Source organism: Bos mutus, chromosome 19 (genome assembly GCF_027580195.1).
Source record: "Bos mutus isolate GX-2022 chromosome 19, NWIPB_WYAK_1.1, whole genome shotgun sequence".
Taxonomy (NCBI): Eukaryota; Metazoa; Chordata; class Mammalia; order Artiodactyla; family Bovidae; genus Bos; species Bos mutus.
In genome coordinates, this window is record NC_091635.1 from 22,170,281 (window position 1) to 22,193,872 (window position 23,592).

The 23,592-nt window shown below is 46.2% G+C and overlaps 1 non-coding gene across 1 annotated transcript in view; it reads right to left on the bottom strand.

Moving 5' to 3' along the window:
- Window positions 1–23,592, bottom strand: part of LOC102279620 (uncharacterized) — a 33,154-nt gene that overhangs the window by 3,978 nt on the left and 5,584 nt on the right. The window contains exon 2 of the transcript XR_011467825.1: window positions 12,350–12,432. This is a non-coding gene — a transcript (uncharacterized protein). The remainder of the gene's footprint in view (window positions 1–12,349; window positions 12,433–23,592) is intronic.

The window sequence follows — 23,592 nt, forward strand, 5'->3', positions numbered from 1 at the left end:
ATTTTGAATGAGTTGGTGTAGGTTGTAACCTTCATGTCTACATTCATTTCATGTCATATTATTTCCAATTAATTGTTGCTTAACTATTTTTGGAGAAATTATGGGATATAATCTCCATTTAAGTGAATGCCCAAAGTTAAATGGGTTCAGCAGTTCTGCCAGCAAGGGGTGCTTTCTCACTCTCCTCTTTCACCCTCATCAAGAGGCTCTTTAGTTCCTCTGTGCTTTCTCTCATGAGGGTGATGTCATCTGCATAGCCGAGGTGTCTCGTATTTCTCCCGGCAATCTTGATTCCAGCTTGTGAGTCATCCAGCCCGGAGTTTCGCCTGATGTACTCTGCATATACGTTAAATAAGTAGGGTGACAGTACACGGCCTTGACGTACTCCTTTCCCAATTTTAAACCAGCCCATTGTTAGAGGTCCAGTCCTAACTGTTGCTTCTTGTCCTACATACAGGTTTCTCAGGAGGCAGGGAAGATGGTCTGGTATTTCCATCTCTTTAAGAATTTTCCACAGTTTGTTGCAATCCACATTGTCAGTGGCTTTAGCGTAGTCAATGAAACAGAAGTTGATTTTTTTTTTATTCCCTTGCTTTCTCTATGATCCACTGAATGTTGGCCGTTTGATCTCTGGTTCCTCTGCCTTTTCTAAATCCAGCTTCTATGTCTGGAATTTCTCAGTTCATGTACTGTTGAAACCTCGTGTGAAGGGTTTTGAATATTACCTTGATAGCGTGTGAAATGGAGAAGGAAATGGCAACCCACTCTAATATTCTTGCCTGGAGAATCCCAGAGACAGAGAAAGCTGGTGGGCTGCCATCTATGGGGTTGCACAGAGTCAGACACGACTGAAGCAACTTAGCAGGAACAGCAGCAGCATGTGAAATGAGTGCCATCGTGCGGTAGTTTGAACATTCTTTGTCATTGTTCTTCTTTTAAGGTTGAAATGAAAAACTGACCTCTTCCAGTCCTGTGGCCACTGCTGAGTTTACCAAATTTCCTGACATGATGAGTGCAGCACTTTAACAGCACCATCCTCTAGTATTTGAAATAGTTCAGCTGGAATTCCATCACCTCCACTAGCTTTGTTCATAGTGATGCTTCTTAAGGCCCACTTGACTTCGCACTCCAAGATGTCTGGCTCTAGGTGAGTGATCACACCATTGTGGTTATCTAGGTCATTAAGACCTTTTTAGTATAGTTCTTCTGTGTATTCTTGCCATCTCTTTTTAATCTCTTCTGCTTCTGTTAGGTCCTTACCATTTCTGTCCTTTATCATGCCCATCCTGGAATGAAATCTTTCCTTGCTATCTCCAATTTTCTTGAAGTGGTCTCTGTTGCTGCTGCTGCTGCTAAGTCACTTCAGTCGTGTCCGACTCTGTGCGACCCCATAGACGGCAGCCCACCAGGCTCCCCCGTCCCTGGGATTCTCCAGGCAGGAACACTGGAGTGGGTTGCTATTTCCTCCTCCAATGCATGAAAGTGAAAAATGAAAGTGAAGTCACCCAGTCGTGTCTGACTCTTAGTGACCCCATGGACTGCAGCCTACCAGGCTCCTCCACCCATGGGATTTTCCAGACAAGAGTACTGGAGTGGGGTGCCATTGCCTTCTCCAACTCATTCTATTGTTTTCCCCTTTTTCTTGGCATTCTTAACTAAGAATGCTTTTTTTTTTTTAATCTCTCCTTGATATTCTCTGGAACTCTGCATTCAGCTGGGTGTATCTTTCCTTTCTCCCTTGCCTTTCTCTTCTCTTCTTGTCTCAGCTATTTGTAAAGCCTCCTGAGACAACCACTTTGCTGTCTTGCATTTCTTTTTCTTTCAGATGGTTTTGGTCACCACATCCTGTACTATATTCCGAGCCTCTCTGTCCATAGTTCTTCAGGCACTCTGTCCACCATATCTAATCCTCTGAATCTATCCATCACCTCCACTGTATAATCATAAGGGATTTGATTTCGGTCTTACTTGAATGGCCTAGTGGTTTTCCCTGCTTTCTTCAATTTAAGCCTGAATTTTGCAATAAAGAGCTCACGATCTGAGCCACAGTCAGATCCAGGTCTTGTTTTTGTTCACTCTATAGCGCTTCTCCATCTTTGGCTGCAAAGAATGTACTCAATCTGATTTTGGTATCGACCATCTGGTGATGTCCATGTGTAGAATTGTCTCTTGTGCTGTTGGAAGCTATGTCCAGTGTGTTCTCTTGGCAAAACTCTGTTAGCCTTTGCCCTGCTTCATTTTTCACTCCAAGGCCACACTTGCCTGTTACTCTAGATATTTCTTGACTTCCTACTTTTGCATTCCAATCCCCACAATGAAAAGGACATCTGTTTTTAGTGATAGATCCAGAAGGTCTTTTAGGTCTTTACAGAACCATTCAATTTCAGCTTCTTCAGCATTAGTGGTTGGGATATAGACTTGGAGTGCTGTGATGTTGAATGGTTTGCCTTGGAAATGAACTAAAATCATTCTGTCATTTTTGAGATTGTACCCAAGTACTGCATTTCAGACTCTCTTGTTGACTGTGAGGGCTACTGCATTTCTTCTCAGGGAATTCTGGCCCACACTAGTCAATATAATGGTCATCTGAATTAAATTTGCTCAGTCCTGTCCATTTTAGTTCACTGATTCCTAAGATGTCGATGTTCACTCTAGCCATCTCCTGCTTGATCACATCCAATTTATCTTGATTCATGGACCTAACTTTCCAGGTTCCTATGCAATATTGTTCTTTATAGCATCGGACTTGACTTTTGCCAAAAGACATAGCCACAACTGAGTGGTATTTCCACCTTGACCCAGCCTTTTCATTCTTTTTGCAGCTGTTTCTCTGCTCTTTTCCAGTAGCATATTGGACACCTTCTGATCTGGTGGGCTCATCTTCTGATGTCATATCTTTTTGCCTTCTCATACTGTTCATGGGTTTCTCAGGCAAGAGTATTGGAGTAGTTTGCCATTCCCTCCACCAGTGGACCACGTTTTGTAAGAACTCTCCACTATAAGCTATCTGTCTTGCGTGGCCCTGCATGGATTGGCTTGTAGCTTCATTGACTTACGCAAGGCCCTTCACCATGACAAGGCTATGATCCATGGAGGAGAAGGACTACAAAGAGAAGAGCAAATTAAACTCAGAATGACTACAACAAAGAAAATAACAAACATTTGAATAAAAATAAATGAAATAGAAACTAAAAAGAAAACAAAATTAAAAGCTACATTTTTGGAAAAGATAATAAAAATAGGCAAAACTTTAGGTAGACTCATCAAGACAGAGGACTCAAAATAAATAAAATAGAAAAGGGGAGACACTATACCTGATACCACACATATAAAAAAGATCATAAGAGACTACTATCAAAATAACTCACCAACAGCATGGATGGCCTAGAAGAAAAAAATGGACAAACTCCTTGACTCTTAGGCCAACTAAAATTGATTCATAGTGAAATAAAAAGTCTGAAAAGACCAATAATGAGTGAGGACATTGAATCAGTGATCAAAAACCTTAAAACAAATAAAGTTTTATGACTAGATGACTTCATTAATGAATTCTACCCATTCGTTTAAAAAGAATTAATACCAGTCTTTCACCAACTCTACCAAAAACTAGGAGAGGGAATGATTTTCAATGGTTTTATGAGACCAGCATTATTCTGATAACAAAAACACAAGGACACTACTTGAGAAAAAAAAAAAAGAGTACAGACCAATAAAGTGGATGAATATGGATGCTTGAATCCTCAGCAAACCAAATTCACCAAGGCTGTTGCAGAAATCAGTACTCAAACACCACACTCAGAAAGTTGGAGAACTCGGGTTTATTATGAGGGCTCAGAGGAGTGCACTCCAAGCTCTGAGCCCCAAACAAAGGAGTTACAGAGTTTTTATAGACAGACTATAGTGAGCAACACTAGCTGCTAATAGGCTGGTTTAAACTAAGGGGTTTCGTGTGTGTGGGAGCGTTGGTCAAGATGGGGAGGGGGATGCCTGACCTTTACACAGACAGGCATGATTATGCATATTTGCAGGGACTGGGCGATTGCAAAGAGCAGGACAAGGGTGAGTGAGATAAGCTCCAGTTCCTAGTACTGTAAGTCTCCATTTTCTGAGACTACGTGACCTACGTGATCCAGACCTTGCAAGGAGCAAGCTGAGTTACAGAGGCAGAAGGAGGAGGTAAAATTTTAACTTTCCTCTTCATTCCCCCCTCTTGATGCTTCTCTCACTCATTCTAGAAAGCATTATCTCATGTTTTGGTAGGACATTCAGAGTTCCCTATTGTTTAGGGAGCTATACTGAGCTCTTACCATTTGTAACTTTATGGATTCAATCTGAGAGGTTATGAACTGTGTAATTACATTGAGAATACAAGGGCCTAACAAGAGCGCCACAAAGAACGTGAAGAGAGGACCAGTTAAAGGGAGAAGCCATGATGCCCAGCTCCAGATATTGTTCCAGTTACCCCAGGGATTTGCTCGTTCCTCTCTCCTTTTTAAGATTCGTTCCTTTGGCTGTTGGGCCATGTCACTGACTATTCCTGGTTGGTTTACATAAAAGCAACATTCCTCTTTTAAGAAGAGGCAGAGTCCTCCCTTTTTAGCTGTCAATAGGTCTAAGCCTCTCCTATTCTGTAAAACCACCTCAACCAGGGAGTCTAGTTGGTCCTGTAAGGCCACTAAAGATTTGGCCTCTCTCTCAATGTCATCTGTGAAGTCTTTGGATAGTGTATGGTAAAAGGTGGCTGATGAAGCAATTCCTCCTATTCCCATACCTATCCCAGCCATGGGATCCCTATCCTAGACCAACTAGTAAGGGTATAAACTGGATGGCTATTTTTGACCACGGATGTGCTGCCAGAGGTCCAGTAAGAGTCTGGTTGTTAGGGACAATATTCATCCGGGGAGTGAGGAAAGCTGAGGTGTAGATACCCATTGACTGGTACAAATTGACTGGTAGACATAGGTAAGCATCTGTCCCACAAAGAAAAGGCCTGGATGGGGCAGCACCATGTTGTGTTTGTGGGAGGATGAGTGGGCCACTCACCTTTTAAAGTTTGATTACATTGGTCCCTGGCTAAATTGCCAACAGGTTCAGTTCTCCATCATTTGTAAAGCATTCTGGAGCCTTTTGAGTTAACTCAATTGGCCTTAAGACTGGTCCTTGTAAAGGTGGATCTATAGGAGTTTCCATGGCTGTTGCATTATTTAATGGTACTGGTGTAGCTAAATACCATGGAGCTCCTAAGGATAAGCAAAGCCGGCAGTCCCTGGCCAGCTGGGGGTTGGTGTCATTAAGTAGGCGATGAGTTGCATTGAGAACCTGGTGCAAACGAGGGTCTAAGGGGGAGTAAACTCTGTAACCTGGGTTATACTGACATATATGGCAGTATATGATTTGGCAGAGCCAAAAAAATGGCAGAGCCTGATTTTTTTAGGGCAAAGTTGGTCTGTGATTTCGTTTGTCTGCATTATTGTCCCTGTCCAATAGGTTTTTCCATTTATTTGACAGACAGACACCTGTTCTGGGTTGTAGCATCTGCGTGGCATTTGGGGGTGGACGGAGGCACAGGGGCATGATGGCAACGCCATGGTGTCGAGATACCACCCGGGGTTCGGATCCTCTGGTGGGGGAAATATAGCAGCAGCAGGGGGCATACATTTTTGGAAAACATTTTTGGCACCCAGTCCCCTGGATATACATCGCATGGTTATGAAGGCAGTAGGTGATTGGCCTATAGGATTGACTATCTATACATTGCTCTTGTTGATGGTTAAGTAAGCGATTTTCCAAGGGTTGACTGTAATGTTGACAGGTGCATGATGGATAAGGAATGGCACCATCTGTTACAGCAAGGGACACAAAAAGGCTGCAAAGCACCCTGCACATAACAGATGACAGAACACTAGCAAAAGGTTTTCTCCCCACCTTTGGGTTGTCACAGCTATAGCAACTGAGCCCATCATGAAGGGGGGTCAGATATACTGTGGAGCAATTTAGTTAGCAGGGAGAATTGATCATAAGAGACATCTAATAAGAATGAGGCTTCCCACTACAGTGAGATAACAGACAGCTAACTGCAGCTTCTGACCCAAATCCCAGTCCTAGGGTGTGACTGAAGCTAGTGCTATAGCAAAGAGCACAGCGATAATACCAATCAGGCATAGAGTCCAGGACAATGAATATCCATTGATATTTTGATTGCTAGATCCTTAAGCTTCCACTGTGTGTTGACCAGGAGTGTGGCTGGAGCAAGGCTGAAGAATCCTCAAACTTCTGCCATGCGTTGACTAGTCAGCTCCCGGAAAGACTAGAGCAGCGCTCAGCATCCTTCATGGGTGAAGGTCGTTGATTTGGAACCAGACCTCGAGAGGATTTTTGGGGTCCCAAACTGTTTTCCGGGTGTCCTCATTACAGGAAACCTCTGCCTTTTTGACTCTGGTGTGGTAGATTCAAAGGATGATGATGCCTGTAACTTTAACAGCAGTAGGGGTTACCAGGACAACTGTGTGAGAGCCTGTCCAAACTGGCTGAAGTGGTTCCTTTTTCCAGTCCTTAACCCATACCTCATCTCCTGGCTAATAGGGATGAACCCAATTGCCCAAAGGAATGGGTGTCCTTTCTAAGGTTTCTCAGATGATATGGTGGAAGACTTTTCCCAGGGCCTGGAGGTGTCAGAACATCTCCAGGTCAGCTAGTTGTTGGGGGTGTCCCCTGAGTTTTCCTGTCACTGGGGGTGTTTTCCCATATAAGATCTCAAAGGGAGAATAGTGTGAGGACCTTGGGGTGCATCAGGCTCGGAGTAAGGCTATGGGTAACTTGTCGACCCACAATAACTGGGTCTCCTGACAGAGTTTAGCTAATGTAGTCTTGAGGGTCTGATTCATGCATTCAACTTTCCCTGAGCTCTGTGGCCTGTAAGCTGCATGAAGCTTCCATTTGATTCCCGTGTCCTGGATAAAGTTTGGATTATTTCAGACACAAAAGGTGGCCTATTGCCAGACCCTATGGAGAGAGGCAGCCCATATCTCGGGATTATGTCTCTTAGCAAGGGCTTGGCTACTTCTTATGCCCGTTCAGTGCGTGTGGGGTAGGCTTCAGCCCATCCCGAGTAGGCGCAGACTACCACAAGTAAATACTTACAGCCCCTATAGGGCTTGACTTCAGTAAAGCCCACTTCTAGATCTTCAAAGGGCAGTGTCCCAACTGTCTGCACCCCTGGGTTGGGTCTTGGTCCTTGGCTGGCGTTGTTTTGCACACAAGTCACACATCTAGCACTGATCTGGGCACACAGGTTTGGGAGCTTAGGAATTAAATAGTAGTGCCTCAATAAACTCTCCAGCACAGTTGTTCCTAAATGAGTTATCTCATGATGTTGTTTCATAAGCTGGATTGTTATATTGCTGGGGACAAAGAGTCTTTGGTCTGGGAGCTTCCACCAGCCCTTCTTTTATTTTATTCCTCCCTCATTTAGAGCCCATTGATCTTCTTCCTTGGTGTATCTCAGGGACAGAGGCAATTCTGGTGCTAACAGGACCTTAAAGATGGACTCGGGTCCACTGTGGGGCTTGTTTGTGTCACCGCCTCCTTGGTTGCCTGGTCAGCCAACCGATTTCCTTTGCTTATTGGATCAGTTCCTTGCTGATGGCCTTTACAATGGATGACTGCCACTTGGGAAGGCTTCCAGACTGCTTCTAACAGCTGGAAGATTCCTTTTTTGTTTTTAATCTCCTTTCTCCCCCCCCTGTCAATAGTCCCCTTTCTTTATAAATGGCTCCATGTGCATGTAAAGTAGCAAAGGCATAGCTTAAATCAGTATAGATGTTGACTTGTTTCCCTCTGGTGTGCCTTAGCGCCTGGGTGAGTGCCCATAGCTCAGCTCATTGTGCTGACCACCCTAGTGGCAAGGACTCAGCCTTCACTATCTTGTCAGTTGTTATTATGGCATTGCCTGCTCTGTGCTGCCTGTCTTGGATGAAACTGTTTCTGTTAGTGAACAGTTCCAATTCTGGGTTCCTGAGGGGAATGTCCGTCAAGTCTGGCCTGCTCGAGTAAATTTCATCTATGACCTCCTCACAGTTATGTTTGGGGGTTCCCACTTCTGTGTAAAAAGGTGGCGGGGTTCAGCGTCTGCGCAGTCTCGAGTTGGACCTGTGGGTTTTCGCAAAGCAGTCCTTGATGGTGAGTCATCCTGGAGCTGGTCAGCCACTTATGCCCCAGGCTGTTCATCAGGGCAGTAACAGCATGCGGAACCTTTACATTTATATTTTGTCTTAGAGTAAGCTTATCTGCTTCTCTGACCAAAACCACAGTGCAGCTAACGCCTGGAGGCATGGCGGCCATCCCACGGCCACCAGATCCGGTCGTTTGGGCAGGTATGCGACCAGGCCCTGCCATGGCCCAGCTTTGTGTGAGGACTCCCAGTGCAGTGTGATTTTTCTCATGTTCAAAGAAATTAAAGTTCCCGTGTCACATTAGGCAGCCCTAATGCTGGAGAGCTGGTCAAGAGTCTATTTATCTCCTCGAAGGCCTTTTCCTGTTCAGGTCCCCACTCTAGGGAGTCCTTACCAGATCCTGCTATGGCTTTAAACAAAGGCTTGGCAATTTCAGAGAAACCTGGTATCCAGATCCAGTAGAATCCGGCAGCTCCGAGGAACTCGCGGACTTCTTTCTTGGTGTTCAGCCAAGAAAGAGGTAGTGAACAGATGGCTTGCTTCCTCTCATGTCCAAGCACTCGATGCACTTTTGAGATGACAAACCCCAGATTCTTGACCTCCTGTCTGCAGATCTGAGCCTTTTTCCATGACACCTTGTACCCTGTGGTGGAGAGTAGAGCCAACAGGGCTTTGGTGCCTCTCCAGCAGTCCCCTTGGGTGGGACTGGCTAGCAACAAGTCATCCACATACTGGAGTAGGGTGCAGTTTAAAGTTTCTCCGGGAAAGGCAGCAAGGTCTGCAGCCAGGGATTCACTAAACAGGGTAGGTGAGTTTTTGAAGCCTTGTGGCAGTCGAGTCCAAGTCAGCTGTGTCTTTCTCTCGGTGTGTGGGTCTTCCCATTCAAAGGCAAACAAGGACTGGCTGGCTGGTGATAGCCGGAGGCAGAAGAATGCATCCTTGAGATGGAGACAGGTGAACCAGCTTGCCTGAGTGGGTAAGAGACTCAGGAGAGTGTAGGGATTTGGGACCACTGGATGGATGGTGATCACTGCACTGTTGATGGCACGGAGGTCCTGGACGGGGCGGTAGTTGTTCCCTTCAGACTTTTTGACTGGTAAGAGCGGAGCGTTCCAGGGAAACTGACATTTAATTAGGATCTCGGCATCTCATAGGTGCTGGATATGGTCCCAAATTCCCAGGCATGCCTCCCGTGGTACTGAATATTGTTTCTAACAGGAGTGGCTCCTGGCCTCAGGTCCACTATAATGAGGGCATGTTTTTTGGCCAAATCTGGGGGCCCCTTCTCTGCCCAGACATCAGGGAATTCTTTTAGCAGATTGGGGAGATTTATTTATTCCCTCCCTGAGGAATAGAGACACCATTCATCTTCCCTGGGCACGGTCATGGCCCATCATCAGAGCCAATTGGCTCCCCAAGGTGAGGCTCACAGGCTTTCCAGGGGCAAAGGTGATTTGTGCCCCCAGTTTTGTCAGTAGGTCTCTACCCAGCAGGGGAATGGGGCATTCCGGTAAGTACAGAAATTCATGAGTCACCAGATGGCCCCCTAGCTGACATGAATGGGCCTTGCAAAATGAACGGGCTGCCATGTCCCCTGTGGCCCCAACAACAGTTGCTATTCGGCCTGTGAAGGCAGCCACAGGTGTGGTTAACAGAGTGTTCAGCTCCGGTATCCACCATAAAAGTCACTGATTGGCCCCCTACTTTTATCATGACTGTGGGCTCCCAGGGGCCCAGGATCAGGGAGCCCAGTCTTCCCTAGTCTGATTCTGCTCCGGCCAGGCCAATAAGGTTTTGGACAGCTGGCTCAGGCTGGTACATTTCTTTGTTGGGTTGACTGAACTTTGATCCTTTAGATGTCCCTCTGCAATGGGTGCGTTCATTCCTCCAATGTTCAGTTTCTTTTCAATGGGGGCACTGGTCGTAGCGTAGTGGGTGGCCTTGTCTTAGTGTCCCCTTTCCATGAGGGAACAGTCTGTTTCACTGGACCTGAGCTCCTCAATGTTGCTGCTAGCAGGGCTGCTTTCTGTTTCATTTTTGTATCTGCTTCTTGTTGGGCCTCACAGTCTCAGTTCACAAAGACTTTATTTGCTACCTCCAGGAGCTGTGTGGCATTCATCCCAGCGAAGTCTTCCAGCTTTTGGAGTTTTCGTTGGATGTCTGAGCCACAAAGGCAGCGTTAATCATCCATGGATTCTCGGCTATCTCAGGGTTGGACAGGGTGTATGTCCGAAATGCTTCAAACAATCTTTCATAGAAATCAGTGGGGGTTTACTCTGCTGTTTGGATTATCGTTATAATTTTGGACATATTGGTGGGCTTTTTGGCTCCCACTCGAAGACCATGTTGAAGGGCATCATGGTATCAACCCAGGGTTTCTTGTCCTTCTCTGGTATTGAAATCCCAATTAGGTCTCATCTCTAACATTGCTTCTCGTGCCCATCCTTCCGCATCTAAGACCTCTGTGGAAGCTTGTCCTCAGAGCCATTTTTGGGCTTCTGTCGAGACGCATTGTTTATCCTCAGTGGTGAAGAGAGAGATTAGGAACTGGCGACAGCCATCCCATGTAGGCTGATGGGTGTGGAAAATGGACTCTAGGAGGTCAATCATAGCCAGAGTACACTGGGTTATGGTGTTTCCAGTTTAGGAGACCAGTAGTGCTGAAGGGCTGGTAATAGAGATGGAGCGACCAGGCTGGACTGAACCGTCCTCGTTCACTTGTTGAGGACCTTGAGTTTCTCGCAGTGGCATCTGACGGGCCGCGGCCTGATGGCTAGATTGTTTGGCTGAGTGAAGCGGCTTACCTACTGGCTTGAGGCTGGAGTCTTGCTCATGAGTTGGTGCGGGGGACAAGGAGAGGGGTGGACTGTCTCGCAATGGGTCCAGAGCTGACTGTCCTGGGGCTTGTGGAGTCAGGGGAACGTATGGCAGGGGCAGTAGTGGGTCCTCTACTGGATCTCCCTGGGATATAGGTTTTTTTCCTTCTTTCTTTTTTCTGAGTGGTTGGGCCACAAATACCCTACTCTGTCTCTGTCTGTTCATGCAAAATCTTGCCCATGGGGGCAGGGTCTGTGCTATTAGAAGACAGGAGTCTATGTGTGGAAACTGACCTGGATGTCCTGGAGTCCCAGTGACTACCTGGTGTACTGCTTGGACAGCAGGCAGGTCGAGCGTGCCCTCTGGCAGCCATCCAACATCAAAGGATGGCCAATCGAGCTCACAGAAGTTACGAAGCTTCCTGGGGGTCATCTTGACTCCGTAATCTCCTACAAATCCCTTCTTAAAGTTTTTATCATGCGATCTAAAACTGTTGGCTTAGAGGAACTTCCCCCCATGTTGACAAATGTAATCTACCTGGCAGGGTTTTGAGGAAAACCTAATCTCTTAGATTTTAGCTCAAGGCATCAGTCGACAGAATAACCACTAATCAATAATTTCTCCCTCCCTGTGTATCCTGCCCTGAGTTGGTGGCACAAAGACAAACAAGGGTGGGTGCTCCCTCAAAAGAGGAGACCATTCAGGTGCCTGCTTGGCCATGTCCCTGGGGGGAGCTGAGGTGCCTCTTAGCATTGGCAGATCAGTATAAACCCCTGATATGGATCTGTCTTGCACAGAGGAACTGGGTCCCCCAGAGGCAGACACCTTTTTGAGCCGTATGAGGTCACCATGGAACCACAAGTTAGGGCCCTCTAGGACTCCATAGCTGCAAAAAGGCCATGAAGCCACACAATCGAGGCTAAAGTGCAAGGGAATCAGGCTGCACACGTTCACATTCATTTTTTGTCTGCCTGGCCGCTCTCCCGAGGGAGATTTAAGACACCTCTTAGCATTGGCAGGTCAGTATAAACCCCTGACCCGGACCAGCCTTGCAGGGAGGGATCAAGTCCCCCAGAGACTGGCGCCACCTTTTAGTCTTATGAGGCCGTCACAGAACCGCAGGGTTTGGACCCTCTCACGCTCTGTAGTCTGAGGACTGTGGAGCTCACTTTCACTTCCTTCAGTCAGCTAATCATGCATACACAATCAATCACTCAGAGGTTATCACAATATCTCCCTTTTTCCCGAGTCCCCAGGTCTCCCTATCTGATGTTCCCTTCCTGGGAGCCCAAGGAGGTGATCAGTCTCCTCTTCTACCAGTTGGGGCAGGTCCTGACTGGGGACTGGCCCCAGGGCCTTACCTTATCCTGTGGTCCTTCCTGGTGAGTTGGTCCATCTGTCCAATGAGTCTTGCTGGGGCTCGGCCGTCCGGACAGTCGGAAAGCTGGTCCAAAAGAGAACCCGGAATACTGTCAGGTGGCACACCTCCTCGTTCGTCTTGGGGTTCCTCCACTCCGACCCGGCCAAGCCACCAGTCTGGAGGCTCAAGGGCCAGCGTGGTTGGAATCTCGCTGGGGCCCCCAGAAATATTGCAGAAACTAGTACTTGAGAAACCAAGCACCACGCTCAGAGAGCTGGAGAACTCAGGTTTATTATGCCTGCAGGCCCAGAGGAGTTCACTCCAAGCTCTGAGCCCCAAACAAAGGTGTTACAGAGTTTTTATAGAAAGACTACAGTGGGCCACACTAGCTGCTAACAGGCTGGTTTAAACTAAGGGGTTTTGCATGTGTGGGAGCATTGATCAAGATGAGGAGGGGGATGCCTGACCTTTACACGGACAGGCATGATTAAGTAGGTTTGCAGGGACTGGGCAATTGCAAAGAGCAGGACAAGGGTGAGTGAGATAAGCTCCAATTCCTAGTACTGTAAGTCTCCACTTTCTGAGACTATGTGACCTACGTGATCCAGATTTTGCAAGGAGCAAGCTGAGTTACAGAGGCAGAAGGAGAAAGGTAAAATTTTAACTTTCCCTTTTCAATTGCATGGACCATCTACCACGATCAAGCGATGGGGATTCCACCTGATCATCTCAACAGATTCAGCAACAGCATTTGACAAAATTCCACGTACAGTCATGGTAAACTGTTTTCAAAATGAGTACAGAGAGGGAGTTCCCTGGTAGCCTAGTGGTTAGGATTCCTGGCTTTCACTGCTGGGGCCTGGGTTTAGGGAATTGAGATCCTACAAGCTGTCCAGCATCCCCCCTTCAGCCCTGCCACAAAAAAAAAAAAAAAAGGCACTGAGGGAATATTTCACAACACAATCAAGGCACATTTTATAAGCTGAAAGGTAATATCATACTCCACAGTGAAAAGCTAAAAGCGTGTCTTCTAAGATGAGGAGCAATGCAAGGATGTTATGCAACATGGCAACTGGTGTTTTAGCCAGAGCAATTAGGCAAGGAAAATAAACAAACTATATCCAAATCAGAAAGGAAGAAGAGGGACTTCGTGGGTGGTCCAGGGGCTGAGACTCCATGCTCCCAATGCAGGGGGCCTGGGTTCTAGTCCTGTCAGGGAACTAGATCCCACAGGCCACAACTAAAGATCCCAGAGCTGCAAGTACAACCTGGCACAGCTTGAATAAATACATACACTTTTTTCAAAAAAGGAAGAAAAAAGACTGTCTCCATTAAAAAATTGTGAAAACTATTGAACGATTTCAAGGAACTTACAGAATACAAATTTAATATGCAAATACTAAGTGTACTTTCATACATTGACAACAAATTTTTACAACTAGAAATTAAGAAAGCCTTGCTTTAATATATGTGCTGCTGAAGTGAGCACAAGAAAACCATGCTTTTGGACTTCCTTGGTGGCCCAGTGGTAATGTCGGCTAACGTAGGGGACAGGGGCTCAATTCCTGGTCTGGGAAGATCTCACATGCTGCGGGGCGACAAAGCCCATGTGCCACAACTACCGAGCCTTGCTCTAGAGCTCACGCTCCAAAACAAGAGAAGCCCCTGCAATGAGAAACTTCCACACTGCCGTAAGGAGTAGCCCCTGCCTGGCACAACTACAGAGAAAGCCTGCACACAGCAACCAAGACCCAGCACAGCCAATAAATAAATAAATAAACATTAAAATTTTTAAAAAAAATTTTAAAGCTATGGTCATGTTACAATGTAGGTATGCAGACAATCACCCCTTTGTATACCAACACTTACATAATATTATATATTAATTTTATCTCAATAATATTTAGATTAAATAAATTTTAAATAAAAAGAGTTTCCAGGGAAGAAAAAAACACCAGTCCAAGCGTAGTGTTCTGTAGTCTGCTTCGTGGAAGTTGCTCAGTCATGTCCAACTCTTTGTGAATTTTTGTGACTCTTTGCGGCTGTGTAGTCCATGGAATTCACCAGGCCAGAATATTGGAGTGGGTAGACTTTCCCTTCTCTAGGAGATTGAACCCAGGTCTCCCTCATTGCAGGCAGATTCTTTACCAACTGAGTTAATAAGAGGGTAACAGGCAAGAAGGCTAGGGGTCTCCAAACAGAGGAAATAGGCTGCAAGTGTCAGACATTTTTTATCTTTCTCTTAAGCCGTAGGAGGCAACAAACAAGCGTTAGATTTCCCCCTTCTCTATATTAATTTAAAAGGAGGTTTCTCTTAACATTTTAACAACACAAAATTCTTAAAATGTTGTTGCTGTGATGACACCTGGCTCCACCTGAACTTAACTTTTCTCAAACCTTGAGCTAACCGATGAGTTTTTCCTATGGAAATGTTTTCAGGCTAGAACAGTTAGAACTGGACGTGGAACAACAGACTGGTTCCAAATAGGAAAAGGAGTACATCAAGGCTGTCTATTGTCACCCTGCTTATTTAACTTATATGCAGAGTACATCATGAGAAACACTGGGCTGGAATAAGCACAAGCTGGAATCAAGATCGCTGGGAGAAATATCAATAACCTCAGATATGCAGATGACACCACCCTTATGGCAGAAAGTGAAGAGGAACTCAAAAGCCTCTTGATGAAAGTGAGAGAGGAGAGTGAAAAAGTTGGCTTAAAGCTCAACATTCAGAAAACTAAGATCCTGGCATCCGGTCCCATCACTTCATGGGAAATAGATGGGGAATCAGTGGAAACAGTGTCAGACTTTATTTTTGGGGGCTCCAAAATCACTGCAGATGATGACTGCAGCCACGAAATTAAAAGATGCTTACTCCTTGGAAGGAAAGTTATGACCAACCTAGATAGCATATTGAAAAGCAGGGATGTTACTTTGCTAACAAAGGTCCATCTAGTCAAGGCTATGGTTTTTCCAGTGGTCATGTATGGATGTGAGAGCTGGACTGTGAAGAAAGCTGAGCGCCGAAGAATTGATGCTTTTGAACTGTGGTGTTGGAGAACACTCTTGAGAGTCCCTTGGACTACAAGGAGATCCAACCAGTCCATCCTAAAGGAGATCAGTCCTGGGTGTTCATTGGAAGGACTGATGCTGAAGCTGAAACTCCAGTACTTTGGCCACCTCATGTGAAGAGTTGACTCATTGGAAAAGACCCTGACGATGGGAGGGATTGGGGGCAGGAGGAGAAGGGGACGACAGAGGATGAGATGGCTGGGTGGCATCACTGACTCAATGGACTGAGTTTAGGTAAACTCCAGGAGTTGGTGATGGACAGGGAGGCCTGGTATGCTGCGATTCATGGGGTCGCAAAGAGTCAGACACGACTGAGCGACTAAACTGAACTGATGTTAATGAACTATGTATTTACCCTAGATTCTGTCTTTCTTCAAGTTGGTTCCACTTAAGACTCAGAACTGATTAAGGTCTCAACAAACCTGTATATTTTACTCATATATCGTTCTCCTAATATGTTAACGAAACTATATATTTACTTGGATGCTTGCCTTTCTTCAGGATTCATGTCAATCATTTTATGGCCCAGGATGACTCATCCGGTGCCAATGTTATCTCAAAACGCATGTTGAGGGTGAGGGGCCTGGTGCCACTCTGAGTTTTGAGACATCTCCTTTCTATAATTAACAGCTTGCTAGTAGCTATATAACATCCGGCTAAAGACTAGTGGGGGTGAGGGTGGCACTCTTTCTGCCCCCTTCTTATGTCTATGTCAGAAGCTTTCTCTGTCTCTTTTATACTTTGATGGTGGTTTAGTCGCTAAGTCGTGTCCGACACTTGCGATCCCGTGGACTGTAGCCTGTCAGGCTCCTCTGTCCATGGGATTCTCCAGGCAAGAATACTGGAGTGGGTTGCCATTTCCTTCTCCATTTTTATACTTTAATAAAACTTTATTACACAAAAGCTCTGAGTGATCAAGCCTAGTCACTGGCCCTGGATTGAATTCTTCTCCTCTGGAGGCCGAGAATCCCAGCATCTTTTGTGGTTCATCAACTTTTCACTATCAAGGAAGCCCAAGTCTGCTTAGAGATTAGGTCAAACACTGAACTGTCCTGCTTCCTGAGGACCAACAGCCCAGATTCTCATTGCAGTCCCTAGAAGACTGTTCTGTAAATCAGAGAAAACCATGAACAGAGCAGCCCTCACAAACCTGGAACCCAACCTGAAGTATTAATAGCTCAGTCCCTAATTGGAACAAGGTGATCTGTGTGTGCACTGAATTCTATGGGGAATGGGTGGTGGAGGTTCTTTTTGGGGGAAAGTCACATGACTCAGAAGCCCCATCAATTTTCAGGCACGTCTCTGGACTTCGATCAGAATGCAGTAGCCAAATCATGAGATGTGATGTGAAGACCAATAGTCAGAAAGAGAAGAAAAGGGGACAATGGCAAGAGTTCAAAGGCAATCAGGACTTGGTGTCCTGAGTCCTTGAAATGCAAGTGAGCCTCAGGGAGAGGGGAGATGATCCCTGGTAGGGAGCCCCCCTGACAAGCCACGTGGGGGAGGTCTGCTCCTTGAGCTTCAGAAAGAAGAGGGTCAAAAGGCGGGCAGAGGGTGGTCCAGCATCAACTACACCTTTTACATGTAGGGTGTGGAAACAGGTGAGTATTGAATTCATCTCACCTCTCAATTCTCCTTAATGTTCACCAATAAAAGAATGGAATACACTGAGAGGGGCAAAGCATTGGAAGACTCCAGTGCAGACTGAATGTTGGAAATTGGATGGAGCTTCAAAGACAGGCCGTCAAGATGCATTTGGAGATGAGAGGATAGTGTGTGTAGAAGCAAGACAGCTGTAACTGTGTGCATTGAGGAAAAACCCAACATGGACACAAGATTTCTACTACAAGCAGCTTTTTGTGGTCTATGTAGGAAGTGTAACTCCCTAGGCTCATGGGAGATTGTGTCTTTTTAATTCTATGCAGTGTACCTGTATTGCAAGGGCAAAGTCAACATAATTTGAAGTGTTGATTTAAAATAAAATGCTTCATTTCACTTACACATTATATTTTATTAATTTTACATCATGTTTTAAATAATATTTAGTTCCTTGAACATTGTTCAGATATAGGACTGGTTCTCCTCTCCCACAGGGGTGTTCTATAAACTCATGTCTGTTATTCACCAGACATTACTTGGCTTACATTCCCTGAGAGTGCACTGAAGTGTAGATGCAAGAAGGAAGAGAAAGGGCTTCCCTGGTGGCTCAGTGGTAAAGCATCCACCTGCCAGTGCGGGAGACACTTCTATCTGTGATTGGGAAGATCCCACATGTCACGGAACAACTAAACCCACACACCACAGCTACTGAGCCTATGCTCTAGAGCTCGTCCTTCACCAAAAGGGAAACCACCTGCACAACACTACTAGAGAGTTAGCCCCGCTCACCGCAAATGCAGAAAGCCCTTGCCTAGCAACCAAGACCCAGCACAGCCAAAAGTAAATAAATAAATTTAAAGTTGTTTTAAAAGGAAGGAAGGCAGGGATTCACACCCACAGACTCCCTGTGATGGCCGCGGTCACATGGGCACTGCAGCCTCATGTTCAGATGGGATTTCCATAAATGCTACTATGTTCAGCCTTCTGTCTTGGTGTCCACTTGGGGATACAGTGTCCAGAGAGTCATAGTTTATGCTGGCTGGAAACTGAGCCCACACTGCTCTCACCCCACAGACCGCAGCCATCCCAGAAGGACATACATGGCGCTGGCTGGGAGGAGCCCTCTGTTACCCTGAACCCACTTTGGGTTTAGATAAGGAGAGATTAAAGAGAAGGAGAGAAAAACCCCACGGCTGGAGAAATGTCAAGAATCTGCCCCTGAAGAAGCCCATAAAAACTTTTGTTAGTACTGGGACCAGTGAACACAGGTCAAGACCCAGCTGCTGATTTAGGTCTCAATCCTAGCCAAACTGTCCAGCTGTTTGCCCTCTTAGAGTTTACAAATATTACAGGACACCAACAAGTGGTTTTCAAGATTTATTTGCGAGTGCTGTTTCAAGAGACCTGATGTGAAAATGTCAATGCCTCCTGATGGCCCCAGATTTTGGAACTGCCCCGTTATTGCCTGCAGACTTCTAGAACATGAAATCCACACCTTTGCTGATTTATTGCTGCTCTCATCACATGTACTGATATGACTCCTATATTTCCCTTGGTTGTATGGAGATCAGGAGGCTGGTTCATAATTTAAGCAACCTTTACTGTCACTTCCTTAACTGTGGAGGTCTGGATACTTCTAACACTGGTGGCTACACCAAGGAGGAGTGCAGCTGCTGCTGCTGCTGAGTCGCTTCAGTTGTGTCCGACTCTGTGCCACCCCAGAGACGGCAGCCCACCAGGCTCCCCCGTTCCCTGGGATTCTCCAGGCAAGAACACTGGAGTGGGTTGCCATTTCCTTCTCCAATGCATGAAAGTGAAAAGTGAAAGTGAAGTCGCTCAGTCATGTCCGACTCCTAGCGACCCCAGGGACTGCAGCCTACCAGGCTCCTCCGTCCATGGGATTTTCCAGGCAAGAGTACTGGAGTGGGTTGCCATTGCCTTCTCCGAGGAGTGCAGCTATGAACACATAAATGCAACCAAAGATCAGCCGCAAGTACTGGAGTGGTTTTTGACTTGTTTTTACGGAGCCAGTTTGTCCGAAACCAGATGAAGCAGGTCTGTCTGGAATGCTCCCTCCAGGACCTCTGCTTCTGCACATTGGAGGTTTCCAGCCTATGTGGCAAAAGCACTCTCCGTAGTTGTTGCAAAGTCTTCTAAAATTGCATTTACTGGGGGGATAGCCATTTGAGACTAGTATTGCTGCAGTTGTTAATACAGATCTTCTCAAGAGCGCACAGGGTACCATTTCTCACCTGACCAACATCAATTATTACATCAAGTCTATGGTGATTGGATAGTCCCCAACACCAGACCCCTGAGATCTTTGGCTGATGGAATGAAACCTCTTCCTGCAATGGGGGAAGTTGAGTGACATTGCTACCCTGGAGCCTTCCACACTTTACATCTTCCTTTTTACAACCATTAAATTTCAAGACCCTGTGCATAGCAGTACAGTGTCCAAATTGATTGGTTCCTCTATTGATTTCATACAGTCATCACGACCCTGAAAAGAGTCTCTTCCAAATATTTCTCTGCAGTGCACACTGCGGTCAGTGAAGGTCCCATTACAGCAGCAACCCTCTTCAGAACAGGGCTTTCCATCCTGCATATAAAGATCATCCAGAGGCATATAGAGACTGTTCCACGACAGTATTCCGGAAGATCACATATACTCTGGATTGGTCTGCAGAGTGTTCCTCTCTTAGACCAGGTACAGTTTGTACAGCAGTCTCCTATATGATACTCAGCCCCTACCTTGAACATACGGTTAAATTTACAGCATGGGTTGTTATAACACTGCTTGAAGGAGCCACAGTCACAGTCCTCCCAATCCTCTACCTCAGAATTTCCACAACGTTCTTTTATCAGGCTTTCATTAAAAAAGCATTGAGGTTTCACGAACGTACAACTGCCCCAAAATCCTGCTATGCTCCGCCAGTGAAGAGCGGAACAGTTACTGAAGGAATCTGTCAAGGATGGGAATGTTCCCATAATGCAGCTGCTCCTCCTCAGGCAAAAGCAGGTATCCTCATCATAGTACAGACCAATTTGTCTCCCAGTGAGTCGGGCTGTTAAAACGCCTAACAAGATTACACGTCTCCCTAGACGACCAACTAGGGAGTCTGGTCCATTTAGACCAGACTAAAAGGACTGTTACACAATACATAAAGTTCTGATTCAAATTGAGTTAAATTGGGTCCATCACGATTAAATATGAAGGATGTACTGGGATCTCCATATGGTAGAAAGGTTGCTGCACGGTAACGAGCATATGGACCATATGGTACATTATAATCATTCATTCTGGTAGGATCTTGTACATCATATATTAGCACTGCAATGAGCCAGAAATTCAACACAAGACCCTTATAAAAGGAATCCACCATATTACTGATCTGTAACAAGAATTTTATACACATAGTGACATTGTTGTATACACAATACATTGAATTAGAAAACTGATCCAATGCTGACATAACTGAAGGATAGGTTGCAAGCATTCTGGAAATAACTCTGGGGGCTACACTGACATCCACTTCAGGGGGCAATGACTGCCTATCCTCCTTGTGATCCGGTCTAAATGCAGGTCCTGTTCCACTGGCATCTGCCACAATCTGATAAACTATGTGTTCAAGCCTTTCAGAACACATGAGAGTCTTGATTTCATAGGTAAGGTCATCCAAATTCATGATACCTTCGAGACCCCCATAGCAAGTGTCCAAGGTGACCATGGACAGAGGAATCTCCTCCAGGTAGCCGAGGTAGTAACAGTCTGAAGGGCCGATGGGGTAGTCTATCTGGAGGGCTCCTTGGTCATCCTGAGTCATCAGCGGCAGGTGTCCGGGTGAAAATAATTTCTTGTGCCACATGTGGATAACATGCCTCTGCTCTGCAACACGCAGGCTGTAGCAGAGCCAGCCCAGCACCTGGACACTCTTGTCTCGGTGCAGCTCCTTCCTGGGAGTCACCACCTCCGAAGAGCTGTAGCGCCATGAGGGATGTCCTGGAGAACACTGGACAGGAGCCAGCACTGCCCAGAGCCCGAGCAGCAAGAGGGGCTGCCCGCAAGGTGACCTGGCCCTCTGTCAGCCTGGCGGCCTGGCTCAGGGACATCTGCCAATGAGAATAGTTCAAAGCAGGGTCCCAGAGTAGCCAAGTCTATACCATCTTCTGCGGCTACTTCCTACCAAGGAGATATTGACAGACAAAAAGGGGTCACTGGGTGGGTATTCTAATGGGATTAGGTAACAGTCGCAGGGCCAGGCAGAGGGTGGGTCTGGTTGTGAACTCAGCCAGGGCTGAGGTGAGAGACTGGGAGGGCTGTGTCTGAGAGTGCTACCAGGGAACTGAGGGCTTACTGGGTCAGCATTTAGAGTAGGATCAATATTTCCCTAGTGCGCCCCGAAACCTTTCAGAGTCCTCCATCTGATATTCCCTTCCCCTTAATTACCAGACTGTGTTCCTTTCCCCACGGCCAGGAGAGAGGCTGCCCCTGACCCTGGGGAGCCCCCGAGGGCATTCCCTCTAGTCCCTGTTTGAGTTTCTCTCCTGGACGGTGGTACATTCCTCCCCCTACCCCCACCCCCGCCTCAGCTGAAGACACAGGGGAGTGTCTCTTGGTGCCCAATGGGAGACAACAAATATTTCACTCCTGAAAATTCTGTACTTGTTTTCAGGGGAGGAAAAAAATCTAGTACCAGATCATGACCGGGAGAAAAAATGTCATGGTTCTCCAGACAATGAATATTTCCCTTTGAATTTTTGAACATACTCCAGCCATTTAAACTGACCGTGTTGGGGGATGAACTTCCAAGGTGGGACATTTACTCCTGGCCTTGGTCCGGCAGGACTCCGTATTCCTACCTCCACCCCCCCACCCCCACCTCCCCCCACCCCCATCCTACCTGGGCCTGCTCTTCCCCGGTGGATCTAACCCATTGGCTAATTTTCCCCTCTGATAGCCCAAGACTTGGATGCTCTTTAACTTCCATGTTAGGGTTTTCACAAAGCACAGAAGATAACTGAGCCATAGAAATCTAATGTTTCCCTTTCCCCTTTGTTCTGTGCTCTTCCAGGCTTTCGTGTTTAAGTGCCCACCGTTTTGCTCTCTCATGAGAATTCCCGTTGACCTTTCAAATGTTAATTCTACACTTTTAATATATACCCATTACAAGACGATGTACTCTTCTCCCTCCACTCAGCATTTAATCATGCCTACACACATGGCTTTTACTGGTTCGCTTCTCGTTTCCTTCTTCTCCATCTTCTCTCTGGGCCTGTTTTCTCTTTACTCTAAAATTATGTCTCACAGTCTCCTTTGCTGCCTGTCAGCTGACAATGGACTCTGACTCGTGTTTTCATACTTTCTCTTCCACTGAAGTACTTTGATCGGCATGAAACGCTTTTGAAGGCCCAGTGTCAAAGGTTCAGTACTGCAGACGTGCACTGGTCTCCCCCTTCAGGGGGCCACACTCATTCTGTCCACCCACACACCACGATGTGGAGTCCGACTTCACTGCAGGTCTCCAAATCTAATATTATACGCTGAGGGGTATGATATTACCTTTTAGTTTATCAAATGTACCTTGGTTATGTTGCAAAATACTCCCTCAGTACCTTATTTGGGGTGCCAGGGTAGGGGGCCTGGCTGCACAGCTTGTGGGATCTACTTCCCTAAACCCAGGCCCCAGCAGTGAAAGCCGGGAGTCCTACCCACTAGGCTACCATGGAACTCCCTCTCTGTACCCATCTTGAAAAGAGAGTTTACTATGAGTGGACGTGGAATTTTGTCAAATGTTGTTGCTGTGTCTGTTGAGATGACCATGTGGAATCCCCATCACTTGACTATCCAGAAGGAATCTCCTTTTCCTTTTCCTTCATTCCTTCCCCTCTTTCTTCCTTCCATACTTCCACAGATACACAGAAATCTGCATCTCTAAGAGATAATCCACAATAATTATCTCCTATCTTCCTTCTTTGTATACACAGAAAAGTATATCTGAGATAGACAATTCACAAGGACCTGTGGCTCAGCAAACTGCTCATTCTTCTGTGGCAAAATCCAAAAAACAATAGAGATATTCCATAGATATGTAATACCTGAATCAGGTGACTGTACGCTGACAACAATCACAACATTGCATATTGAACATAATGCACTGTAGCATCGGCAAGATGTTAAAGAAAGGAACAAAAAGCAGCTCCTACTCTAGTATGTCTAACCTCCCTGACATGGGATGCTATCCCATCCCTGGAGGCTGAGCAATCTTTGGTCCCATTGATGGAGTGGGGGTGTTTCAGGAAAGGGGACCCCTTCCAGGGCCTGAAAATGGACTCTTGTCTAACACTGGGAAATGAATTGTCTGAGGAGACACACGTGCTGATAAAGCAAGAGATTTTATTGGAAAGGGCACCCGGGTGGAGAGCAGTAGGGTAAGGGAACCCAGGAGAACTGCTCTGCCACGTGGCTAGCACTCTCAAGTTTTACGGTGATGGGATTAGTTTCTGGGTTGTCTTTAGCCAATCATTCTGACTCAGAGTCCTTCCTGGTGGCCTTGCTCAGCCAAGATGGAT